The sequence below is a fragment of the Micromys minutus genome (assembly GCF_963924665.1).
Source record: "Micromys minutus genome assembly, chromosome: X".
In the NCBI taxonomy this organism is placed as follows: domain Eukaryota; kingdom Metazoa; phylum Chordata; class Mammalia; order Rodentia; family Muridae; genus Micromys; species Micromys minutus.
Genome location: NC_137970.1, coordinates 18,527,218 through 18,541,129, shown reverse-complemented (window position 1 = coordinate 18,541,129; position 13,912 = coordinate 18,527,218). Strand labels below are relative to the sequence as shown.

Genomic DNA, 13,912 nt, shown 5'->3' with positions numbered 1-13,912 from the left:
ACCCCATTTCTATCAATATAACACATCCAAACCTTGTTGAACATCCCACACCCAAAGCGATTCTTTTAGTAGCACCAATCTCACTTAAATGATCTCTAGGTCCCTTTGTCAACCATCTCCTGTATCCTCACCTTCCCTGTCTCTTGGTCTTCTATCAAGTGCCAAAGTTGCCACCTTCCACAACAGAAACAAAAAAAGAAAAACGCACCTTAACCTCCGATCTGTCCTTCCCCACTCCCCCCCCCCCCCTTAATTTTCCTCTCCGTATTCCGTCACTTCGACTCCAGCTCTCCGGAGTCCGGCCTCGTCCAGTACCTTTGGGTGACCGCACGCACCATGCCTTGGCCAAACAGCTCCCCCTCAACACACACACACACACACAGTGGGGCGCTTACTCTGAACAGACTGCACACACACACATACACACACCGGGGCGCTTACTCTGAACAGACTGTTGGCCGCCGCTGCCTCTTTCCATTCATCCTGGGCCCATTCATCGCTCAGCCCGATCCTGGACACGCCCCCCGGCCTCCTCCCTCTCTCAGGGTCCCGGGCTGGCCGGGACCCTCACCTCACTAGAGACTCTGACCGCTAGAGAACGACTCTATTCAGTTCTCCCTAGCTGTCTCGCAAGCCTTCTCCAGCCCCCCGACCGGCTACACAGTAGACTAGACACATACACATATACCTCCTCCTCTAATGCCTCCTCCGATGCTTTTTACTCCCCTCCTCAGTGTCTTGAGCTCGTCTCCGAGTCCTGTGCGCGTGCGCGCGTCTCCCCGCGAGCCCACCGAGCCAGCAACCACGGTGTGGGGAAGAGCAGGCGGGGTTGGGGGAGCAGGGTGCGAGCCCAAGCTCGCGCTCGCCCCGCAGCTGACCGAGCGCACGCGTACTGAAGCCAGAGAATTCTGATGGTCTGGAGAGGGGCGGGGAAGGGAGGGGAGGGGAGGGAAAGATGGGGGGGAGGGGCGGAGAAAGCCAACTGAGCAGCCCAAACTCGGAACGGCCCCTAGCAGAGCGAGGTGCCCAGAGACTGGCTGGCTGGCGCTTGCGCACACCTTCCCCGAAGTCAGCGCAGCACGGTGGATGCGCGTCGAGGAGAGAGAGAATTCTCTCCCTAGCCCAGGGGGGGTGGGGGTGGGAATCTGAGCAAGGAGCCACGCAAGACACTGCTTGTGTGTGCTGAAGCACTCGTCCTCACGGCTGCTTTACCTTTCTCCCCTCAGAAACAAGCCAAGTAAATAATTAAAACGAGGGCCAAGCACACAGCACTTGTTAGCCACCAGCAGACCACTTTCACCTCTTGGTAACCCTTTAAATGAACCAGCTCTGTGGAGATGTGGTACCCACCAGTATCTTTCACCCACCACCCCTTACTCACTTTTTCTAGGTCCCGGTTTATCTCGCGAGACCCATACCTGCCGGCTTTGGAAATAGAAGTCGAAGCACAGATTTACCAATACCTGTCTCCTGGTTACGTTGAGAGGGCAACGGCCATAGCATATACCACCGCCGCCCCCCCGCCCCCAGGATCTCAGTGCTCGCGGGGGAGGGGGGGCAACAACCAAAGAAGGGATGGGAGAGGGAGCTAAGCGATTTTTGACGGCCCGTAACCGCTAGGCCTAGGCACGTGGCCTGTGCCTCGCAAGCGGGTGCAGTGTACCCTGGGAATTGTAGTTTTTGTTCCCACCTCTATTTCACCACCACCACCCCCCCTTCAATTATACATAGGCCTCAGACACAGAGGGGGGATTACCGACGCCATTTTGTGGGGAACAATGGCCAGTGGCCCCAGTGAGGACGGATGGGGGAGGGCGCGATGGTTTAAGGGTTCAGTTAACCTCCACTAGCCCCTCGGTATCATAGCAACCCCTTCAGAAGCCTGGCCCCGCCCCCTTGCTACTCTGCGGCTAGCAAGGGAAGTGCCACTTTTTCCCAGAGGCTAGACCAATCACCCATTACCCACCTCCCTGAAAACTCCTGGTTTCTCAAATAAATGAATTCTGCCTTCTTCGAGCTTTCACTACATATGAGCTTCAGCTCAGTGGCTTTAATAACTGCTTCATATGCTGTATGAGGCATCCCGAGGAACTGGTTTTTTTAAATATGTAACAACCCTACCTTGACAAAAGAGGAAACTGAGGCTCATGGAGGAGAAAACAGACATGACTTGCTGAAGGATGGCTAAACAAACACCAATCAATAGTTTCAAAGATTATCAACTTATTTCAAGCCTTTTTCAGTCCATTACTCCCATGAAATAATAAGTAGAAACTGTGGCCATCTTTTTAACCTCTCCGTGTTGACTGTTCCTACTACTACCACACTACTCTCTTCCAAGACCTGGCTCACTTGGGGCCTTGCCTATGCACCTTCTCTGGTTAAAACTCTTCTAGGTAGGCTCTCTTCGACTAACAAATACTTGTTCAGTAATTATTAAACAGTGTGTCACATAAATGCATACAGTTTTAGGAATTTGAAAATCAGATGAATCTGCTCGCATCCAAGTACAGATCTTTCTCAACTGAAAAAGATTTTTATAAAGTTTTGTAAAATGTTTTTATTCGATTCTTCTTTGCAAGTTATTTTGAAGAACTTTTTTATGTGTATGAGTGTCTTACTTGTACCACATGTGTATATGTACCATGTATGTGTCTAGTGCCCAAGGAGGTCAGAAGAGAATACTGAATTACATGAAACTGGAGTTACAAATGGTTGTAAGCTGCTGTGTGGGTACTGGAAACAAACCCAGGTCCTCTGCAAGAATACAACTGCTCTTCACTGATGAGCCATCTCTTCAGTCCCTTGTAGACTTAGTATTAATATGGGCTGTTTAGAACCGAGCACAAATGCCTTTGTGGGCAGAAATGAGAATAAGAAATAATAGCTATCACCACTGTATGTTAGAAAGCATTCCCTTCCTATCCACTGGTTTCCACTGTCAAGTGGCAATGGTGATATTCCCATTCATCTGCCAGAAAAGTTGAGTCATTATTAAGCACTTCTAATTTGACTTTATAATATCCCATAAAAATATCCAATAACCTAGTTATGTTTGGAAGCACTACTGCTAAAAAACCACAAAGTTTTCACAAGATTCCTTTTCGGTGTCTGTCCTCTGCCGCCTGCCCCTCAGGGTGGAGTGGTAAGGGGTGGTGAGAGTGTTTGAAACAAAGGTCTTGTGTGGCTCAAGCTGACCTTGACCTCACTATGAAACCAAGAATAACCTTAATCAAATTCCTGATCCCAAGACTGGGATTACAAAATGTGCCAGCACACCTCCTGAATCAGTTTTAGATGCCAGCATCCCAAGGCAATCCCTATATTATTTTGTTTTCCTGCCTGGCCACATTCTCCCTTGAGATGTCAAAAAATAGACTATGGTAGAGAGGTAGAGAAAAACTTATGGAATAAAATACTATATATCTCGAAATAATATTGAGCCACGTATGCTGTCTATTAAATGTTACTACCCTGATAAAGAGCATTAAATGTATTTCTTATCCAGTCACCCACCACTTAAGACAGCAAATCTAAGGGCATGAATTTCTGGATGACATTTTCTCTAAGCAAGCCATAAAGTTGGGAAGACTTGTCTCACCAAGCTCATCTAAGGGCTATTAATTCCCACCTTCCTCCCAGCACAAAATAACAGCTCCCTTTGGCTTAGTGACTTACTTAGAAACATGAAACTTTGTAGTTTCTCTACTCTTACTATTGTCTGTTCTTCTCTTCAAAGATACAGTGTTTCCACATGCGTCCAGGGCAAAAGTCAGGGAGCAAATTGCTTTGGCACCTGACTCCTGGGAAGTACAAATGTAAATCAGTCCACCTTACTTCTCTGTAACTGAAGTGTCACAAAGCTAAACTCCTCTAGAAAGTGTGTATACAAGGAACAGAGCCCCAAAGCCTGAATGGTGGTTGCTGAAACAACTGCCCATTCTCTTCAATAGATCAGGGCCTGGGGTCTGTTTCCATCCACAGCACCACATAAACAAGCCATTCTTGGGGAAAATCTCTCATGTAGCAGATATAAATCACAGTCTACCCACTCAGGTGTATAATAATAACTGCTAGCAATTAAATAATGTTTCCTGTGTGCTTTATATGAATCCACTGAATCATAAGCATCGTTCTTTCTTTTTTGAGCCAAATTTTTATTTATCCATCTCCTACATTTGAAGTACTCCTCAATGCCATCCTTGGCCTGAGATTCATTGCCACAGTCCTTAACCACGACACAACTGCAACCAACCACTTTCCGTGGCTTGCTCTCTCGATCAATTTTACAGAGGCCTACCCTTCCCTCTTATTTCTTGTTGTCATCAATCTTAATCAGGTTGGCACAAAGTGTCTCCACCAACATGACATACATGGGCTCATCACAGTTGGATGCAAGCACACAAAGATGGGCTTGTTGCTTGTCTACGGCTTTGGCAGTTTTGCATATGCCAAGTGCTAGGCCATCATGGATGAGGGCGGTCTTCAGTACCCCTTGTTGAGTAGTACTGACATCCACTATACCTCCAGCAACTGTGCCTTCCTCAGCCACGGCGGTAGATTATGGATCATGATGAATCTTGGATGCACCCGAGTCTCCACCTTTGCATTTTGCACATTTGTAAACCATGGCAGAAAGATGTTAAATACCTTGCCCAAGATCACTCAGCAAATAATAACAGGGTTGGAATTTGAACCTGTGCTTTTAGATATTTTGTTGCTTTCGAGAGGAGTGATAGATGATGATAGAGTCTCATGTAGTCCAGGTTGGTTTTGAAGTCACTATGTGGTTGGGGGAAATCTTGGTTCTAGCTCCTAAGTGCTGGTATTGCAGACAAGAGCCATCATACTCCAACTCTGTTGCATCTTTATTGTCCAACATTCCCAATTACTTTGTGCTCTTACGAGCTTCTCCATTCACTGGAGCAATAAAAGAACCTCCTAATTCCTCTTGATGTTCCTCCATCCCAGGCTCCAGCCACATTACTGGGCTACTATATACTATTGACACGTAGGAGCAAAGGTATTAATTTCTTGCTATCAAGCCATATAGATTAGCACTCAGTAATCTATTTCCCTATTCCCACAATTTCTTTATGCTGTCAGACACTGTGTTACATTAGTGCTTGCCACTAATGTGGCAACTTTTTAAAGACTACAATAGCTCTTGTTCTCCCAGGCTTTGTTTTCTATCAGGAGATGGTGTCAGAAAGCAGGATACAGACCCCTTTCTACATAGCACCCAAGAACATCCCTTTTGGCATTGCTTATCTCCAGCCTTAAAGTGCCAAAATACTTTGTGTGTGTGTGTATATATATATGAAGTAAATTGAATCACTATTTCTAAGCAACACTTGCATTTCCATGTTTATTTTAGCACTATTACAACAGCCAAAATATGGAATCAGTCTGTGTCCATCACTGAATGAGTCATTCCTTGTGTTGCCTAGTTTTTTCTGTCAACTTGACATAAGCTAGAGTCATCTAGGGAAAAGACAGTTCGATTGAGAAAAAAACATTTCCATTTGATTGACCTGTAGGCATGCTTGTGAGACAGTCTCTTGATAAATGATTGATGTAGGAGTGCCCAGCTTGTTGTGAGCTGAGATGCCTCTGGATTCACAGTCCTAGGTTGCAAAAGAAAGTAGTCTGAGCAAGCCATAAAGAGCAAGCCAGTAAGCAACACTGGCCTGCTTAGTTCCTGTCTGAATATCCCTTCCTTGAGTTCTTCCCCTGACTTCCATTCAGGAACTGAAAGTGAGCTGAGAGTTGTAAGAGGAAACAAACCCTTCCCTGCCCCTCCTCCCCCAAGTTGCTTTTGGTAATGATGTTTTACCACAGCAATGGGAACCCTAACTGAGACAGTAAAGTCCATGCAGGGCATAAATACAATGAACATTATCAAACCATACAGAGAATGAAATCAAAGGCAGGAGTTGTAGATCAGTGGTATAGAGTTTCATGCCTAAAGTCCTCAGTTTGATATTCATCATCACTGCAAAAATAAAATAATTGAAATAAAAATAAAGGCAACCCCTGGGCTGAGGATGTAGCTGAGGGCTAAAGTACTTTCCTAGTAATATAAAAGAAGTTCTAGGTTCAATCCCCAGCACAGGGAAAGAAGGAATTGTCATTTACAAGCAATGAGGCAGAACTGGAGAACATAACTTTACATGACATAAACCAAACTCATAAAGACATGATCTTGCTTATGTGGGAAACCTAAGAAGTAGAGTCAGATTTGGCTCATTGGGTAAAGATGCTTACTTCCTAACTGTATCAGCACTCACATAAAAGTAGAAAAAGAAAACCAGCTCCACAAGGTTGTCCTCTGACCTCCATCCACATACATGCTATGGCACAAATTTTTTTTTAATAAATAAAGTCAAAGAAACTGGACACATTGTTATATACCTATAATCCTAGCACTTGGGATGGTTGGTATATACTTATAACTCTAACACAGACAGAGGTAGGAGAATCACTGAAGATTTGTGGCCTGGCCAGCCTGGTCTACAAAGCACATTCCAGGTCATCGAGAGCTACATAGCACCACTTTGTCTCAAAACTTAACAAAAGCAATAGGGTGTGGTAGCCTGTGGCTTTTATCCTAGCACTTCAGAGCCTGAGGCAAATGGATCTACATAATTAGTTCCTGAACAGCCAAGGTTACAAAGAAAGAAACCCTGTCCCCCAAAAACAAAAAACAAAAACAACAACAAAAGAAAAAAACTAATAAAAAAAAAACTGTCAGGTAGTGCTGGCACTTTTCTTTAATCCTAGTACTCAGAAGGGCAGGAGGCTAGCCTGGTCTACAGAACAAGTTTTGAAACAGCCAGGGCGATACAGAGAAATTACATCTTGAAAAACCAAAATAAATTAAAACAAATAAACAAACAAAACACCACAACTATCAAGAGTAGAGTAAAGGAACTGGAGAGATTGCTAAGTGGTTAAGTGCACTGGCTGCTCTTCTAGAAGACCTGGGTTCAGTTCCCAGCACCCACATGGCAGCTTCCACCTGCCTATAACTCCAGTTCCAGGGGATCTGACACCCTCACACAGACATGCATGCAATAAAAATAAATAAATCATTAATTTAAAAAAAAACAAAGAAAGTTGGGCAGTGAGCAGGATATATTGTGAGTACATAAAAAAGTTAATCTAAGTTTAAAATAAATAAACGTATTTTCTGTTCCATAGAATTGCCCACCAACGTGGGCTATATGAGAGTGTGGAAGGGGGAGGGGAGGAGGGAGAATTGTGGAAGGTGAGGGTCAGGGATAAACAAGGGATACATAATCTCACTTAGATAACTTAATTTTTAATTCAGCCATTCACAAAATTTTAGTTAGGAAAATAAGTTCACAGGACTGATTATAAAACATGATTGACTATAGCTAATAACAATGTATTCTTTTTACAATTGCTGAAAGCATGCATATTAAATATCCAATTAAAATAGTGTATGAGCCAGGCACAGTGGCAGGTGCCTTTAATCACAGCAGTAACGAGAATCTCTGAGTTCCAGATCTACGTAGTGAGACTTTGTCTCAAAAAACAAAAGTGTACGAGGTGATCTTACATGTTACATTGTGTCATTTAGCCCTCTACAATGTATCGTGCATGCAAAGCAAGTGCTGTTCCACTGGCCTATATCCTGAGCCTTCTTCAGTGGGAGAACTTCACGTTTTTTCATAATCCAAACTGCTTTTCAAACGAAGATTTTTGTGATGAGACTTCGGGACACACAATTAAATCGCTCTCTTGGGGGATAGAACTGTTTTAGGGAAAAAAGTATTTAGAGGATACTTTCTTCTCTCTTCTGGTATATCTCTACTTGCTTTGAGGGTTGTTTTATTGGTTTTTAATTTTTGAGACAGAGTCCCAGGCTGGTCCTAAACTCTCTATGTAGCCAAATGTAGTTTTGAATTTTAATTCTCCTGCCAGTACCTTCAAGTGTTGAGGGTCCAGGCCTTCACACCTGGCTCTGTTGGCCATCTTCAGCCCATGGCTTTGAACATTTCCCCCTATTTAACTTTTTCTCGCCTGCAGAGAGAATAGAAATGCACACTTCTATATATCATTCTAGACGTATAGAATAAGAGAGAGACAGACAGACACAGTGAAACAGTGACAGAGAGACAGAAAGACTGAGACAGATACAGAGGGGGAAGGGGAGAGAGAGATTGATTCTGCTCTAAACCCTTTAACCCACCTCAGTCACATTGTTGACATCGTTGTCTTTTTTTGCTATGAGAGCTATCCTATGCAATTGGATGTTTGGTAATATCTTCGATCTTTGCAAGAAGATGCTAGCAGCACTCACATGCTCTTGAACACGTGCACACATAGTTATGACAATCAAAACATGCAGGTATTTTTAAATATCTTTGAGGCATGAGCTGGTGGTAAGAAGCTATCTCGTGGTTGAGAAGTCACTGGGGCTTTTGGTTGTTATTCTGCTATTGTAGTTCTGGGGTCAAACTCAGGGCCTCACAGACAAGTACTCTTATCAATGAGCTCTTTGTCCCAGCTGCTCAGCATTTTTCTTTAGGTTGGTTTTCTATGCTTCCTATCACTCAGAAACTGTATAGTAAGATGTAACTGAGGAGACAGAACCCAAGCTCTGAGCCCAAGGGTAAGAATCAAGAATCACATCTTTGTAGTTTCTAGTTTAGACTGGATAGAACCATTCATTTTAGACTACTTTCGGCTCAAATACACTCTAGTTCCTTGTACTAGGGTAAAAATCTGGAGATTTTACTGTTCATCCATTGCTGTATTTTTCTCAGCGATTACAACTCTCACTTAAGGTTGTCCAGTGGCCTGTCGTTAGTACATGCAGACACAATCTCCATTTACTATCTGGGGCCAGTAGTGGATGCCTTTTGAAACCCCATGAATGTCTGGAGGTAAGCAGAGATTATAAAAAGGGACCCAATTGGATCTCTTCTAGTTAGTGAATTATCTACCAGTTTGTAGATCTTGCCATCTGACACATCTCAGGATGGAGATGTAACTATTGGAGTAACCTTCTACTTCATATCTGTGGTAAAGAGTAGCATGTCTGAGGCCCTGAACTCAGTTCCTATCTTCAGGGGTGTAGGGGCAGAAGCTAAGTTTCTCTGCTTCCTCAGAATTACTTTCCAAGGAAAAAGCAAAACAGCAGTGATGGAAGACATCCTTCCAGCAGCAACAGATTTGAAAATGCAGCCCCCTGCTTGATAATTGAGAAAGATAGATGATACTTGGATATATATTCAGGGCTTTAATTTTCCCATGGGTGGGGGGGTAAAAGACTCATTTATTAATAGTAAAGACTTGATGTTGTAAATTTCATTAAGTATTGATTATATTGTGAAATTAGTATGTAAATATTAATATGTAATAGACAATCCATTGTTTTCAATCGCCCTCCCCTATGTTCACTTCTCACACAGGCTTCCCAAGAATCCCCACTCCGTGGGAAACGGGCTGTATTCACAAGCCACCACCAATTGGACCAAAGTAGATAGCTGTGTTAATTAGTTTCTTCTTCCTTCGGGTGGGAAAGAATGTGGAGGACAGATAACTGTAGCACTGAGCTACACTCCCATGCCTTGGCTGCTCTTTTAAACAAGGACTCACTCAAACAAATAATCGCAGCCAATTAACTGAACAACGTCCCAGCCTTGAATCGGATTTTAGTAATGGGAGGTCAGTTTCTTTGGGAGGTTTCTTTTCTACATAAGGTAAAGTCTAGGTACTTATTCATTCCAAGGTGGTGAGTCTTGTTTATTAGCTACAAACTCTAGACAGTGTTTATAAAAATCTGGTGAGAAAAGCTACTCAGTCCAGTAACACAGCTGCTCCTTTTGCCTTCTGCCTCTGGTCCTGCATAAGAAAATAGGGTGGATTACTTAAGGGTTATCATCTGCTGTGGATTCTCAAAACAACACTGCCTAGTAAGCTCAGCCTTTGGTTGTTAAGCTTTAGAGCCGTCTTTTAGGCTCCAGGGTTGAGCCTACCATAAAAGTAGCACAAATTCTTGCTGCCTCTGGTGTAGTCTCTCTTTGGGGGTAATACCAGTGCCCTTTCCTCTCTTCCAACAAATTTCTAAAACATTACGTCTATAGAAGAAATGGTGTTCTTTGCTACTTTATTCTAAACAGCCCCTTGCGGACTTATGCAAATTGATCTACTTCTTTCCCCAACAGTACCTTAAATAAAAATATAAAAACAAGAGGGGAGAGAAGAGAGATCTCGTGATTTTTGGCTAAGACTTTCTGTCCTCTGTTTATATAACTAAGGGAACTGGCTACATGATTTTTCTGGATCAAAAGTCTACAGTGAGTCGCAATCTTCATTTCTAGACGTCAAAGTCATTAGGACTATTTTAAAATTCCACTCTACTGGGCATGACGTTAGATTTCAAACAAACAAACAAACAAACAAGAAGGGAGGTATGATTCTGAACAACGAACTTCTTTCAGCATGCCTCAGGAACCTCCAGAGGTAGCATGCCAAGTATTTGCGTCATCAGGATCCTGACTGTCCCTGAATTACTTAATAACATATTTTGAGGACTATCTTAACTTGATTCCATCTGCCCAGACCTTATACCTAAATATGGTAGTGTGAGTAAAACCTCGAGAAAGAGCCTGTGACTGCAGAGACAGATTGATTGACTGATTAGAACTGCAGAGAACTGTGGAGAGATTAGAATGTGAAACTGCAGGTCCAGAGGCTAATTACCTTATCTCAGGCTAGCTTAGACCCCAGAACTGCCATGTCTTGCCCAGCTCTGTGTTGGAACTAACATCCTGTGACTAAAAGATAAAAAACCTTTTGGAACCTATTAACTTAGCAGACCAACAGCTCCTGCAAACTCAAATGCTAAAAAAAAAAAAAAAAAAAAAAAAAAAAAAAGTTATCAGACAGAATCTCGGGCCATAGGAAAGCTTCCACTATATGGCTGTAACTGCTTCTCAGATGGACCAGTGAATGGCTTTTAAGCTTACCTTGATTTATGACTGTCTTTGGACTCTAAAACTGTAAAACTCCATAAAAAATACTTCCACACTGAAACTCAGAATTTCGGATAAGCTAAATCTGTGTTCCTGTGCCTTTGGTTACACAAAATGGTTCCAGAATAAATTATCTTTTCTTTAGGGAAATACAATTTAAATGAGAACAGAGGTCAATCATCAACATGTGTGTCAGGGCTAAAATCTTTTTTTCGAGTCTTTTTGGTCATGAGCCTAGACTTTAACAACTGAGCCATCACTCCAGCCCTCCTCTTCCAATCTTTAAGATGAATATAAACTCTCCTATACTCTATAGAGAGTTAACCTTTTGTTCCCCTATGTTTTTAATGTCCCTTACAAAGTTTAGCTCTTCATATCGGCCTGAAACCACTTACTCCACAAGGTTTAGACACTAGTTACTAGTTCATGCAGCTCATCAAAACAGACAATTCAGGAACTGGAAAGATGGCTCAGAGGAGAACAGCACTGGGTTGGAGTTCTAGCACCCACGTGGTGACTCACAACCATTTTTGTAACTCAGTTCCTGGGGGAGTCTTATGGCCTCTTCTGGCCTCCATAGAAACCAGAAACACAAATAGTCTATACATATACATGCAGGCAAAAGAGTTGTACACATAAAATATAAATACAATATTTTTAAAGAAACTGACAATATAGACAGCAGTCAAAAATGTGGTCTTTGAGGCCTTTAGCCCCAGCCTTTAGTCCCATCACTCAGGAAGCAGAGGCAAGTGAACGAGTTCAAGACCAACCTGGACAGTTTGAGTTTCAGGGCAGCCAGGACTACACAGAGAAACCCTGTCTCAAAAGAAGAAAATGACAACAACAAACATATGGTCTCTGCTGTTAGGTTTATCAACTACCATGGGTGATGGATAAATTATTTAACATTTTAAGGTTTAGCCTCACAATATGGTATGCTGGGAACATGGGTCAGTGGTAGATTACTTGATTAACAGCATGTTCAAGGTTCTGAATTATCTCCGGTAACACCTGTGAATAAAATAAATAGAAAAGGAAAAGGATCATGAGTCGCATCTATTTAATTTGAAAATTAAATGAGATATAAAGCATAAAGAACATTTATTAGCAGGAATGGGAGAGAGGAGTGAAGAGTGAATACATATCTGTATGTATCATCATAAAACCTATTAATTAACATGTGCAATAAAAGCTTTTTTTAAAAGATCAAGAGCCCACCTCTGAGATTAAGCATGCTACTATAAGTCTATAATTTCTAGAACATTTAGTTACATTCTTACCATTTAATGGGCCATGTATGTAGTTAACAGTTGTTGAAGGTGGGTGGGGCCTTTGATGTCCAACCCTTCTCTAAGAATCTATATAGACAGTTGATGGTTACTGGGCGGGGGAAGACTTTTTTTCAGTAGTGTAGCCTCTTTTAAAGGTAGCCATAGTCCTGTAAGTCATTCCTTACTCATGCTCATGTAAGCAACCCAGTGAGTCACCAAACACAAAAACAACAACAAAACAAACAGAGAAGAAAGGAAAGATGAGAAAGTAGGAGGAACACTAGTTGGGAAGCAGAAGGGAATCAGCAAGAACAGGAGCGGGACATAGGGTAATAGAGACTGAGTCCCATAAAAATACATTATACATATGTGTGAAAATGTTGTCATTAATACCATTATTATGCATAATTAATATAAGCAATAAAAATTTATTTTTAAAAGTCTACTAACCCACCACAGAGATCAAGTGTGCTAGCTATATTTCTGCAATTGCTACATGCTTTGCTGTTTTATTTATTATTCTTATTTATTTATTTTAGTCTTGAGGATCAAATCTAGGGGCTTATATAAAGTATGTAAGCATTCTACCACTGAGCTAAAAGCCCCAGCCCATTTTTTCATTCTTGTTTATTTTTTCTTTTTTAACTTGTGTGTGTTTTAATGAAAATTCGAAGTTGAGAGTATAACTCAGTGCTACAGGTGTTATCTAGCATGCTCAAAGACTTGGGTTCAATCTCTAGCACTGAAAAGAAGGGGGGGGGGGAGGAAGGAAAGAAAAGAAGAATCAAAAGGTCAAAGTGAGAATTGTCTTGAGTTTGAGGTCAGCTTGGAGGGTCAGGCTGACCAGAGCTACATAACAAGACATCTCTAAAAATAATTAAAAAACAAAAACAAGACAAAAGAAAGGAAATAAAAGAAGCAAGGGGGTAATAAAAATACAGCTTCACCGCCCTATCCCCATGTCCTTTTTCCCTCTATTCGCCCTCTGAAGTAGCTATCTTTCTAGGGATGTCAAGGTCAGTGTGAGCTACATATAGATACACTGTGTTGAAACTAATACTAGGTCCACAGATATTGCTCTGTGGCTAAGAACACTGGATTCTCCGTGTGAGATCCTGAATTTGGTTCCCAGCAACCACATGATGACTGATAACCAAGCATGACTCTGATTCCAGGGGACCAAATGTCCTCTTCTGACCTCTAAAAGGAGCAGGGATGCACGTACTATGTAGACATCCATGCGGGCAAAACACTCATACACATAAAATAAATAATTCTAAACAGAAAAAGAATTAACCTCAAACATAGAAAATTACAGAAAGTTCCTTCAAATGTCTTTCAAGTCAGTTGTCCTCTATTGCTATTACAAGTGGCCACTGTTCTGATTTTTTCATCATAGAGTAGCAGTTTTTTTTTTTGTTTTTGTTTTTTGTTTTGTTTTGTTTTTTTTGTCTGTTCCAGAGCTTAATTAAATTGAAGCATATAGGGTGTGGTCCTTGGCATCACATGTCCTTTACTCAACTCATTTCTTACTGAATTTTGTTTTGTCGAGTTCCTAGGGATCAAACTGTGAGCTATACACACAGAAGACAAATACTCTACCACTGAACTGTGCTTCAACTTCTATGA

General features: G+C 42.0%; 1 pseudogene across 1 annotated transcript; it reads right to left on the bottom strand.

The window, feature by feature from the left end:
- Positions 1-249: 249 nt before the first annotated feature.
- Positions 250-8,001, bottom strand: LOC308414817 (small ribosomal subunit protein eS12-like; annotated as a pseudogene). The gene is made up of 4 exons: positions 7,954-8,001; positions 4,177-4,543; positions 1,382-1,425; positions 250-315 (listed from the first exon to the last, which is right to left on the bottom strand). The product of its transcript is annotated as a small ribosomal subunit protein eS12-like (transcript).
- Between the last annotated feature and the right edge of the window lie 5,911 nt (positions 8,002-13,912).